We start from the raw sequence: 12,393 nt of genomic DNA on the forward strand, positions 1-12,393 counted from the left end.
CCACTGTACCCCTACTGCACCACCATACCCCCCACTGCACCACCGTACCCCCCCACTGCACCACCGTACCCCCCACTGGACCACCGTACCCCCCACTGCACCCCCGTACCCCCCACTGCACCACCGTACCCCCCCACTGCACCACCGTACCCCCCCACTGTACCCCCTACTGCACCACCGTACCCCCCACTGCACCACCATACCCCCCACTGCACCACCGTACCCCCCACTGCACCACCGTACCCCCCCACTGCACCACCGTACCCCCCACTGGACCACCGTACCCCCCACTGCACCACCGTACCCCCCCACTGCACCACTGTACCCCCCACTGCACCACCGTACCCCCACTGCACCACAGTACCCCCCACTGCACCCCCCCACTGCACCACCGTACCCCCCCACTGTACCCCCCCACTGCACCACCGTACCCCCCACTGCACCACCGTACCCCCTACTGCACCACCGTACCCCCCACTGCACCCCCCCACTGCACCACCGTACCCCCCCCCCCACTGTATCCCCCCACTGCACCACCGTACCCCCCACTGCACCACCATACCCCCCACTGCACCACCGTACCCCCCACTGGACCACCGTACCCCCCACTGCACCACCGTACCCCCCACTGCACCACCGTACCCCCCCCACTGCACCACCGTACCCCCCACTGGACCACCGTACCCCCCACTGCACCACCGTACCCCCTACTGCACCACCGTACCCCCCACTGCACCACCGTACCCCCCACTGCACCACCGTACCCCCACTGCACTAGCGTACCCCCCACTGCACCCCCCCACTGCACCACCGTACCCCCCCACTGTACCCCCCCACTGCACCACCGTACCCCCCCCACTGCACCACCGTACCCCCCACTGCACCCCCCCCCCACTGCACCACCGTACCCCCCCACTGCACCACCGTACCCCCCCACTGCACCCCCCCACTGCACCACCGTACCCCCCACTGGACCACCGTACCCCCCACTGCACCACCGTACCCCCCCACTGCACCACCGTACCCCCCACTGCACCACCGTACCCCCACTGCACCACAGTACCCCCCACTGCACCCCCCCACTGCACCCCCCCACTGCACCACCGTACCCCCCCACTGTACCCCCCCACTGCACCACCGTACCCCCCACTGCACCACCGTACCCCCTACTGCACCACCGTACCCCCCACTGCACCCCCCCACTGCACCACCGTACCCCCCCACTGTATCCCCCCACTGCACCACCGTACCCCCCACTGCACCACCGTACCCCCCACTGCACCACCGTACCCCCCCACTGCACCACTGTACCCCCCACTGCACCACCGTACCCCCACTGCACCACAGTACCCCCCACTGCACCCCCCCACTGCACCACCGTACCCCCCCACTGTACCCCCCCACTGCACCACCGTACCCCCCACTGCACCACCGTACCCCCTACTGCACCACCGTACCCCCCACTGCACCCCCCCACTGCACCACCGTACCCCCCCCCCCACTGTATCCCCCCACTGCACCACCGTACCCCCCACTGCACCACCATACCCCCCACTGCACCACCGTACCCCCCACTGGACCACCGTACCCCCCACTGCACCACCGTACCCCCCACTGCACCACCGTACCCCCCCCACTGCACCACCGTACCCCCCACTGGACCACCGTACCCCCCACTGCACCACCGTACCCCCTACTGCACCACCGTACCCCCCACTGCACCACCGTACCCCCCACTGCACCACCGTACCCCCACTGCACTAGCGTACCCCCCACTGCACCCCCCCACTGCACCACCGTACCCCCCCACTGTACCCCCCCACTGCACCACCGTACCCCCCCCACTGCACCACCGTACCCCCCACTGCACCCCCCCCCCACTGCACCACCGTACCCCCCCACTGCACCACCGTACCCCCCCACTGCACCCCCCCACTGCACCACCGTACCCCCCACTGGACCACCGTACCCCCCACTGCACCACCGTACCCCCCCACTGCACCACCGTACCCCCCACTGCACCACCGTACCCCCACTGCACCACAGTACCCCCCACTGCACCCCCCCCCACTGCACCACCGTACCCCCCCACTGTACCCCCCCACTGCACCACCGTACCCCCCACTGCACCACCGTACCCCCTACTGCACCACCGTACCCCCCACTGCACCCCCCCACTGCACCACCGTACCCCCCCACTGTATCCCCCCACTGCACCACCGTACCCCCCACTGCACCACCGTACCCCCCACTGCACCACCGTACCCCCCCACTGCACCACCGTACCCCCCCACTGCACCACCGTACCCCCCACTGGACCACCGTACCCCCCACTGCACCACCGTACCCCCCCACTGCACCACCGTACCCCCCACTGGACCACCGTACCCCCCACTGCACCACCGTACCCCCTACTGCACCACCATACCCCCCACTGCACCACCGTACCCTCCACTGCACCACCGTACCCCCACTGCACTAGCGTACCCCCCACTGCACCCCCCCACTGCACCACCATACCCCCCACTGCACCACCGTACCCCCCCACTGTACCCCCCCACTGCACCACCGTACCCCCCCCCACTGCACCACCGTACCCCCCACTGCACCACCGTACCCCCCCACTGCACCACCGTACCGTACCCCCGTACCGTACCATACCCCCATCAGTGATGTTAGCTGGGGTTGTAACGTGTTTCGGGTCTCTCAACATTGTAATGTAAACAGTGTAATGTCAGATAATGTCACTATATACTACAAAGGCTGCATCCAAATGGACATAGCCTCAATCAACATTGTGAGTGACTCTTTTTTTAGATGAAAATCTTTTAGATTATAACTTTAAATCAGGATTCTGAGAAAAAAGTCAGAATTTTTTGATTAAAGTCAGAATTCTGCAGGGAAAAAGAAGCATAATGTGACATCACATCACTGACGAGGTCACTGATTTTTGTGACGTTAAAATAGGGTCACAAGCCAAAAAAGTTTGGGAACCCCTGAATTATGTAGTAATGAATAAGCTAAGCTAATAAGATAAACATGAATACGCGACTTAATTTTATAATTTGCTCCTGAAACCTGATACCTATCAAATTGAAAAATTTGAAAAATTTGAATTTCTCAGTGCAATTTTCACACTTTGCAAAGTCATCCTGTGGGCCAGATTGGACCCTTTGGCGGGCCGGTTCTGGCCCGCGGGTCATATGTTTGACACCCCTAATATAGAGTAATGGGATGGGACTGAGACGGGAAGGGAAACAGCTGTGGTTGGTCTCATTTACATAATTTAAATCAATAGGGCTATTTTTTTCCAATATTTGTCTCCATAACTGTTTCTGCTTTTCTTTTTCTTTTCTAGGATTTTGAATGTATTTCAATAGAATGATACGGCAAATTGCTATCCACTTGAATGTTCAGTATGTGAACTTGTCAATTTAAGTTTTGAAAAGAGCCTGTAGCCTGTAAGCAAAATGGGCTGTCGATACACACGGCTTTGTCGGTGTTTGGTGGTTGAGTGAGAAAAGAATTCAAGAATTTTGAAAGCTGCGGTCGTCTTTTGTGATAAACCAAGCATTTTGTATTCGAGCAAGGCGAGATATAACCAATTACTATATAGCACGAGTGTGAAAAAGAGTCTGAATTTGGAGATTGTTTGGAAAATGAGCAACAGTAATTTCAATATAAAGAGATGCTGATAAGAGCCCGACCGATATATCGGTGCACCGATATTATCGGCCGATATTGGCCGATAACCGATATATCGGTATCGGCCGATATGTTGGCCGATATGCCGATATTTTTTTATTTTGTATTTTTTAAGTCATAGACAACATGTGTATATTTGATCTTTTTTCTTAATTCAAGTTATATTTTATATTTGTTCTATTTGTGTTTTTGTATTTCTAGTTATTTATAATGATTAAATTCCCAGTTCAGTTTACTGTTTCATTGCATTGATGTCAATTTGGACAATAAAGTTTATTGATAAGCTGTCAAATATCCTGCCTACATTACATATCTCAAGGCATGTCAAGTCATATCTTTGTCAAGTGTTTGATATTTGAGGGATCATTGCAAAAACATTGTGTAATATAATGTGTATATTTAATATAAGAATATCGGCCGATATATCGATATCGGAATTGTTTTACTCCCTAATATCGGTATCGGCATCGGCCTCAAAAATCCAGTATCGTTCGGGCTCTGCTGATAATTCTCATCACTGTTGAAAGAGCAACGTCCACGACCTCCTTTCAAATGAGTGTGAGCTTGACTTACGTCACTTCACCCCTCAATAACGTTCAGACACGTGTCAGCTCTTTCATACAGAGTCAACAGAGTGAGCACGGGACGTCTTCGTTGAAACCTAAAAGTCACTGGGTCAAATGTTGCTCCTGTAGTACTTCCAGCCAGCGAATGGAGTGTGGGGGACAGTGGGTGGAGTGAGTGAAAGATGGGGGTGGAGGTGTGTGTGATCCGGTGTTATTTTGAGAGGCAAACAACAGGGACGAGTGTTACACCATGTGAAGCGTGTGGGGTTGCCGGCGCGTTGCTGTACTGGTTGGCAGATGTGAGAAAACTAGAGAGAGAGGGGGAGAGGGAGGGAGGGAGAGAGGGAGGGAGGGAGGGAGAGAGAGAGAGGGAGGGAGGGAGGGAGGGAGAGAGAGAGAGAGACAGAGAGTGTGTGGGGGGGGAGGGGGTTGTACAAGTTGATGCCGGGGGTTTCACAACAGAGAATCTGAGAGAGTGATGAAACTCATCCACGAGGAACAGCAACAGGTGTATATGTGCGAGCGTGTGTGTGACTGTGTGTGCAGTGTGTGTGTGTGTGTGTGTGTGTGTGTGTGTGTGTGTGTGTGTGTGTGTGTGTGTGTGTGTGCGATTATGGTTTTTGCGGGGGTCAAGTAGGACTGAGCAGCTGTCATGTCTGACAACATCACAACAAAAACAGGGACATAGAGAGAGAGAGAGAGAGAGAGAGAGAGAGAGAGAGAGAGAGTGTGTGTGTGTGTGTCCTTTATTTATTTTTTATTGATTCACTAACAACCTTTCAAATCTTGTGGCTTGGGTGTTGGGTCTCTCTCCTGTTCCAAGTGTCTGGTGATGAGTCTCTCTGTGATGTTTACGTGTGGAAACATGAACACACTCCTGGAAATCCCCCTTTGCCGTTAGTCACCGTCCAATCCAGACATGACCAGTTTCATCTTCACATTCAATTCAATTCAATTCAATTCAATTCAATTCAATTCAATTCAATTCAATTCAAACTTTATTTCAGACACAAGCGCAGGTCCATATAAAAAACAAGACAAGACATAAGATACATTAAAAAAATGCATTATAAATGCAAAGACAACACTAAAATAAATACAAGGCATGATAAAACATAGAGGCGCTTTCATGTCGCCACAAAGGAGAATAAAACCTGGTGTTGCTTAATGCATTAAGATGAATCATTTTTGTATCACACTTTGTCTTAAAAAATATGCAATTTAGGCAATATATCAAATGGGGCGGCTGTAGCTCAGGAGGTAGAGCGGGTCGTCCACTAATCGCTTTGGATAAAAGAGGTCGGTGGTTCGATTCCCGGCTCCTCCAGTCTGCATATCGAAGTGTCCTTGGGCAAGACACTGAACCCCAAATTGCTCCCGTTGGTGTGCCAGCACCCTGCGTGGTAACCTGCCGCCATCGGTGTGTGAATGGGTGAATGTACCTACTGACTGTAAAGCGCTTTGGAGAAAAGCGCTATATACATAAATGCAGGCCATTTACCATTTACCAGATCATATTTAATGATACTAGGCATGTCGCGCGCTATGCACGCTCGATTCCTAGGCTCGCCCGCTGCGTGGCCTCTCCCGCCCTGCAGCTCACCGAGCTGGTCCTGCAGCTCGCATACGCAGCTCAGCGGCGGGGGGCCGCACCACGGTGCCATGGGGTGAAAGTTTTGCACTTGTTGCTAAAGACAGAGATAATAGGTAGATACATAACGTACAAACATGATGCACACACACACACACACACACACACACGCACACACACACACACACACACACACACACACACACACACCATCATAGTGCTTATCTTTGTATTATGTATTAGCACCAGAGGGACTTTCAGGAGCCAGCCATCATCTCTGAGAAATGTATCTGAAATCCGAATAGAGCGACCTGCTTTAGCTTCCCTGCTGCCCCACACCAACACAACAGATGTGCCGTGTGATTTGTGATTCAGTGAATTCATAAAGTGTTTTGAGCCTTAGATCATATCTCCTCCTACTTACTTAGTGAGTCAGTCAACTGACCAAGCAAGCACTTGTTGGGACTTTCCAAGTCATGTTTTAGTGGCCTCCTCTGGAAATAGATTTAAAAAGACTCCAGGGAGCCACCATGCCATACAAACAGCAATCTAATCCTGCAGTTCACACAACAATGCATTGTTAGTCCAAAAGATGTAGGCTAGTGCTAATATACTTCCGACATACATGTGGACCTGTTCTGGGGCGGACTGGGATCATAATTCAGGCCGGGGCATTAGATACCAAGCAGGCCAGGCCGATAACGCGCTCGCCGGCGGATTTTTTTTGGGCCATTTGAAGCCCAATTTGGGCCGTTTGAAGCCCCCAATTTGGGCCGTTTGAAGCCAGATTTGGGCCGTTTGAAGCCCAATTTGGGCCGTTTGAAGCCCAATTTGGGCAGAGTCCAATTTTACAATGAGATGCACCCACTTTAACCCTGAAGTGTAATTATTACTTCAGACTAACTAATAAAGTAATAAAACCACTAGTAAACCAGTAGGCGGCGCATGGCCTGCTGTTCAGTGAGTGGCCTGACTGCAGGCACCAATTTTTTTTTTTTTTTTTTTTTTGCAGGCCAGGCCAGGCCAGGCCATCGGGCATTTGCCCGACGTGCCCGATTATGCAGTCCGCGCCTGGACCTGTTTGGGAAATGGAAATGCAAAATAGATGAGCAAACTCTATCAAGTCAAAACCATTACACTCAATCTAGTCTCGCTGGCCAGCCTCCTCTCCCTTCCGTCCGAGGAGTCTGGCGCCGCAGGTCTCCATAACTGGGATAAACCCTCCCCTGCTCTACTCTGCTCTCCCATTGGAGGCGTCGGTTTCAGTCGCTGCCGGATTTCCGCTCCCCGCTTAAGAAGCTCCGTCATTGGCTCCGACCATGTCAATCAGAGCGGCTTCCGCTCCCTCCTCACTGTGTGTCGCTGTAAATAGTGCCCTGCCGCCTCAGTGAAAACAACAACGCTAACTAGCTAGCAAGCTAACGGCAGAAACCTACACGCTAGCTCGTTGCTACACGCTGAAAACGGCAAGTTGGATTGTTTGAAACTATTTTCCAAGGGCACTGCCGCTAAGCGCCGCCCATCGCAATCCCACTATGGAGACCTGCGGCGCCAGACTCCTCGGACGGAAGAGAGAGGAGGCTGGCCAGCGAGACTACACTTAAATCAGACATCATCTGCACTATGAACCTTCTCATGTGATGCCTTGCTGACAGTGTGTGAATGACCTTTGACCTTTAGCATATAGGAAAGCCATATGACACGAAAGACGTGAAAAAAATGCACATTGTAGCGGTTTGCAATCTGTTCATGTTGAGCTCACTGTTTCAGTGAATTGAACGATTCCCCCATTTGAGTGACTGGCTAATCAGAATCAAAATCAGAATCAGAATCAGAATCAGAATCACTTTTATTGCCACAGTATACAAGTTACATATGAGGAATTTGTCTTAGGAAGATAACTAAAGACAATAAGAAAATAACTAAAATAAATAAGTTTACTAAGATAAGATAACTGAAGACAATCACAAAGTTGCAAGTGGAACCAAATCGAGTAAATATATACAATATGCTCATGAGTGTGGAAGTGTTCTGTGGATCATAAATATGAATTTACGTTGAATTGACATGAGATTTACAGACTGATTTAAATAGGCATTAAATGTGCAGGGAATTTACATGAATTTACAGTCCCAGTTAAACAGGCATTAAATTAGATATGAGTTACAGTGGGGGTTGGGTGGGGTTGTTGGTGAGGTCCTTGGTGGAAGGGGTTTCCGGGCCTTGTTGGTGAGGCTGATGGCGGTTGGGAAGAAGCTGGTCTTGTGCTGGGTGGTTCTGGTCTTGGCAGACCTCAGTAGGTCATTGTGACCTAAATATGTCATTGTGAGAATACAGGTTATCATAACCAATGAGGCCACCATATACAGGCATTGCTTGAAACCAAACCGAAGCTCAGCTTTGATCGGTGAGAAACTTTGTAGATTTGTTCATTGGTCACGAAAAGGCAACTGAGTGAAAGGAACACGATGGAGCCTGTTGGTGCTTGGAAGAACTGCAGACTTGTTTGCTGGATATGAGTCTGGATACAACAACAGAGAGTGCCACGTGCACCAGAGAGTGCCACGTGCACCAGGGTGGGACTTTCGTCATTTCAGGGCACAAGGCCACATGCCAGGGCCCTACCCCTCCCTCCCCCCCCACCTGCCCTCCCCTCCCTCCCCTCCCACCCTCCTATAATGACCCTCCTGAATGTTGAATCCATACTGCACATGCACAGTGCACACTCATGCACACGTTGGACGTTGCACACTCACAATGCATAGTCATAGCTATATCACCATCTAATATAATACGCCATACAGGGTACGGCATAGTCCATACATGGGCAACATACGGCCCGCGGGCCGGCACCCCCTGTGTGGCCCGCGATGGAATTGCAAAAAAGAAAAAAGAAAAAAATTACAGTGCACTTGAACGCAACATGCAATATACCCGCTGAATAAGTGTTCATGTCATTCTTGGCAATACTCTTCTGTTATAACATTTCAGTCTGGAATATGGAATATCTTTCAATAATATTTATGACTAAAAGGCTAAAAGTAATCTCATGTGTAAGAAATGACTGTTCTATATTGAAGTAGAAATTTTAATAATTAACTTGTTGGTTTTGGATTTATTTAGCTTCAAGAGTGCATTTTTGTTCTTGTGTGACCCTCAACACAGGCTTTGAGAATCCCGGGCCACTTACTGATACTTATGCTTAAATTAACCCACTCATATTCTGGTTTATTTCAAGAAAAACATTTCGGCTAGTGGAAATTCTAATTGGCTGGTAACTTTAAAATCTAGCAGCCATATTGGCAGGTGGTGAAAAAAGTTAATTTCAAGCCCTGCAGGGAGAGCAGGTGGTGACATAGGAGTGAGTGAGGAAAAGGATCAAATATTGGTGGTTAAGACTGAATAATGACATCACAATTGTTAATTTAAAATGAGTTATTCCTCTAAACCTGGCTTCAAATGCCCCAAATTTTTCGCGCTGGCGCCGTTCGGCCCTCAGCAAAACCTGGTAGCGAGGACATTTTTTGTGGCCCTCTCTATCATCAAAGTTACCCATCCATGGGTTACGGCATGACAATATTTGTTCGGCCCCCGGCAACAATCTGGGTTTCTCATGTGGCCCCCCATGAAAAATAGTTGCCCACCCCTGGCATAGTCATTGCAATTATAATATAAATAATCAAACAGTGTACAGCTTTAGTCATAGAAATAATAGTATTATTTAATATACTTACAGTTTCCGGGAAACGAAAGATGTAACGGCGGTGGAGGTAAAGTTATATATTAAATAAAGTAAATATTGTAGTTTGCATATTTACGTATTGTATTGTTTCTTGCTTCTTTCTAGCAATATGTTGATACTGCTATTTTTTGCTCTGCACCTTACCTACGGGAATTTGTGTAACTTTTTATTGTTTAATTAGTTGTTGCTGTCATTGATGCTACTGCTGCTGTAACGCCAGAATTTCCCTACGGGGATGAATAAAGTACTCTATCTATCTATCTATCTATCTATCTATCTATATATCTATCTATCTCTCTATCTATCTATCTCTCTATCTATCTATCTATCTATCTATCTATCTATCTATCTATCTCTCTATCTATCTATCTATCTATCTATCTATCTATCTATCTCTCTATCTATCTATCTATCTATCTATCTATCTATCTATCTATCTATCTATCTATCTATCTATCTATCTATCTATCTATCTATCTATCTATCTATCTATCTAAATAGTCTCTCCCCAGACTCAAATATTACGTTGAATCACTGCGCTCCACATACTACATAAATGAGTCTGTACCACTTCACAGCCACTGCTGGGGGTTTGGTGGGCGCGTCTAGGGGGGGTGAAATTGAATGAGTGACAGGTCGTAGCACCGATGAGAGAGTGGTTCGAAAAATGGGCTGCGCCTCCCGTGTTGTCTGATCGCAAAGTCGTTATTGATTGGGCAGGACTGTATCCATCCCTGGCATATGACTGGCCAAGTGAACGGTTCCATTACCAGCCGGCTGGGTGGAAGTGTCCCAGACCCAGAGAGAGCTCTGCAGCATGCAGTAACGTAGTGTATCAGCGTAAGAACTCTCATGGGTCTGGCGTCGAGAATAGGTGTATCAGACAAATAGAAAAAAACTAACAGGAAAATAGCAAATACCAAATGCCTCACAATAGCTACTGTAGGCTAGTGGTTCGCAAAAAATTTCACGCCAAGGACCCTAAACTGACATAAATTAGACCACGGACCTCCATTTCATAATATTTTGTCCCAGGGTCCCCCATCTGATAAGATTTGAGCTTTTGGATGTTTAATTACAGAAAGTGTATATGAAACCCATAACCAAAATAGCTATACATTCTGTTACTGTTACTTGGATTGAAATAGATTATTCCACATTTTGCTGGGAACCCCCTCCTCAAGTAGCCTGGGTAAACCCAGCCTCCACGTGATCTCTATCTATGCACTATCAGTCACTGACTGAGTGACTGATAATTTAATTTCACTCACTAGCACGAGAGAATGAATCAGAATACATTTCCCCCAACCTTCACTGAAGGCAATGCCGCCGGTATGACGTTAAACAATTGTAAAAACGTAACAATATGTGTGAAACAAAACACAGTAAACATACCTGACAAGACAGAAAAATAAACTAAAATCAACCCTCCACTCTCCACGTCTCCAACATAATCCTGCACAAATTAAACCAAAGGAAAATGCGGAAGTCCAGCTGTCAGATTTCACTCTCAAAATACATTTATACAAGGACCGATACATTGAAATCTACCATGTAAGGTGCATCCATACATCATAAAGGTGAGACTAACACAAATATAAATGAAAATTATCAGAGATTAGAGGATGGAATGGGATGATAGATTATAGAGCAGAAATTCCACCCACCTCTCCCAACAGGAAACAGATTAAAGAGGAAGAGGTGGGGCATAAAACAGGAAATTAAGAGGCACTGAGAAGGAGGAGTTACATTATCAGACAGCAGGGGTGGGGTTGGAAGTAGAAAGAAACTGCCAGGTACATTAAAATAACATAAATAACAGAGATAGAAAACAGATTTAGTGTAATTATACATGCCATAAGAATTTTGTTACACACACACAATAGACAATATAACATTACATATAAAAAACATGCTTCATATGCTGCCTAATCACATGATGTAGGGGGCTCAGTCTATGTCCCAGAAGTAGTGTTGGGCAAGTTACTTTCAATTCCATATAGCTAAGTTACTTCAATATTAATATACTTTCATTTGACAGTATACGTTACTTCATTACATATACTCGTGTACAGTAACTCGTTACTTATTACACTACTTTTGCATTACTTTTACCAAAACAACAGCAGCAGCAGAATGACATCGCCGCCCCGGAACCATCCTGAAAAATAATGTCAGCCGCCTTGAAGTCAGTGTAAACCATGGACTGTATATAATATAAAAAACATCTTAAAACCATCTAAACCAGGGGTGTCAAACATGCGGCCCGGGGGCCAGATCCGGCCCCCCAAAGGGTCCAATCCGGCCCAAAGGATGACTTTCAAAGTATGAAAATTGCACTGAGAAGTCCTTCAATACAATGGGATGCACTTGTGAAGGCTAAGAGGTACCATGTTTCAGGAGCAAGTTAAATATTAAGTAGCCTATTCATGTTATCTGTATTAATCACTAAATGGTCAGCTCTTTTCATTACCTTTGCTTGACTATAGAGAATTGCACAGTTGCCATCAATTGTAATCAGGGGTGTAGTGATAAATACAGAGGTGGGTAAACTATCCAAGGTGAGTAGTTTACCCACCTTGTTTGCCCTCATTGATTGTTACAGTTGATCTGAAAATAGGTGAGCAAACTATCTGCCTCATTTCAAAGGGGTGGGTAAATTGCGTTTACCCGCCACTACACCCCTGATTGTAATGCACAGTACAGAGAGTAGATTCGATCATGTGCTTGATGGTAGCTGAGATAACCTTACGCGAGAATGTGTTCTTAAAAGTACCTGTAATTCTTTA

Source organism: Poromitra crassiceps (genome assembly GCF_964638095.1).
Source record: "Poromitra crassiceps genome assembly, chromosome: 29".
NCBI lineage: Eukaryota > Metazoa > Chordata > Actinopteri > Beryciformes > Melamphaidae > Poromitra > Poromitra crassiceps.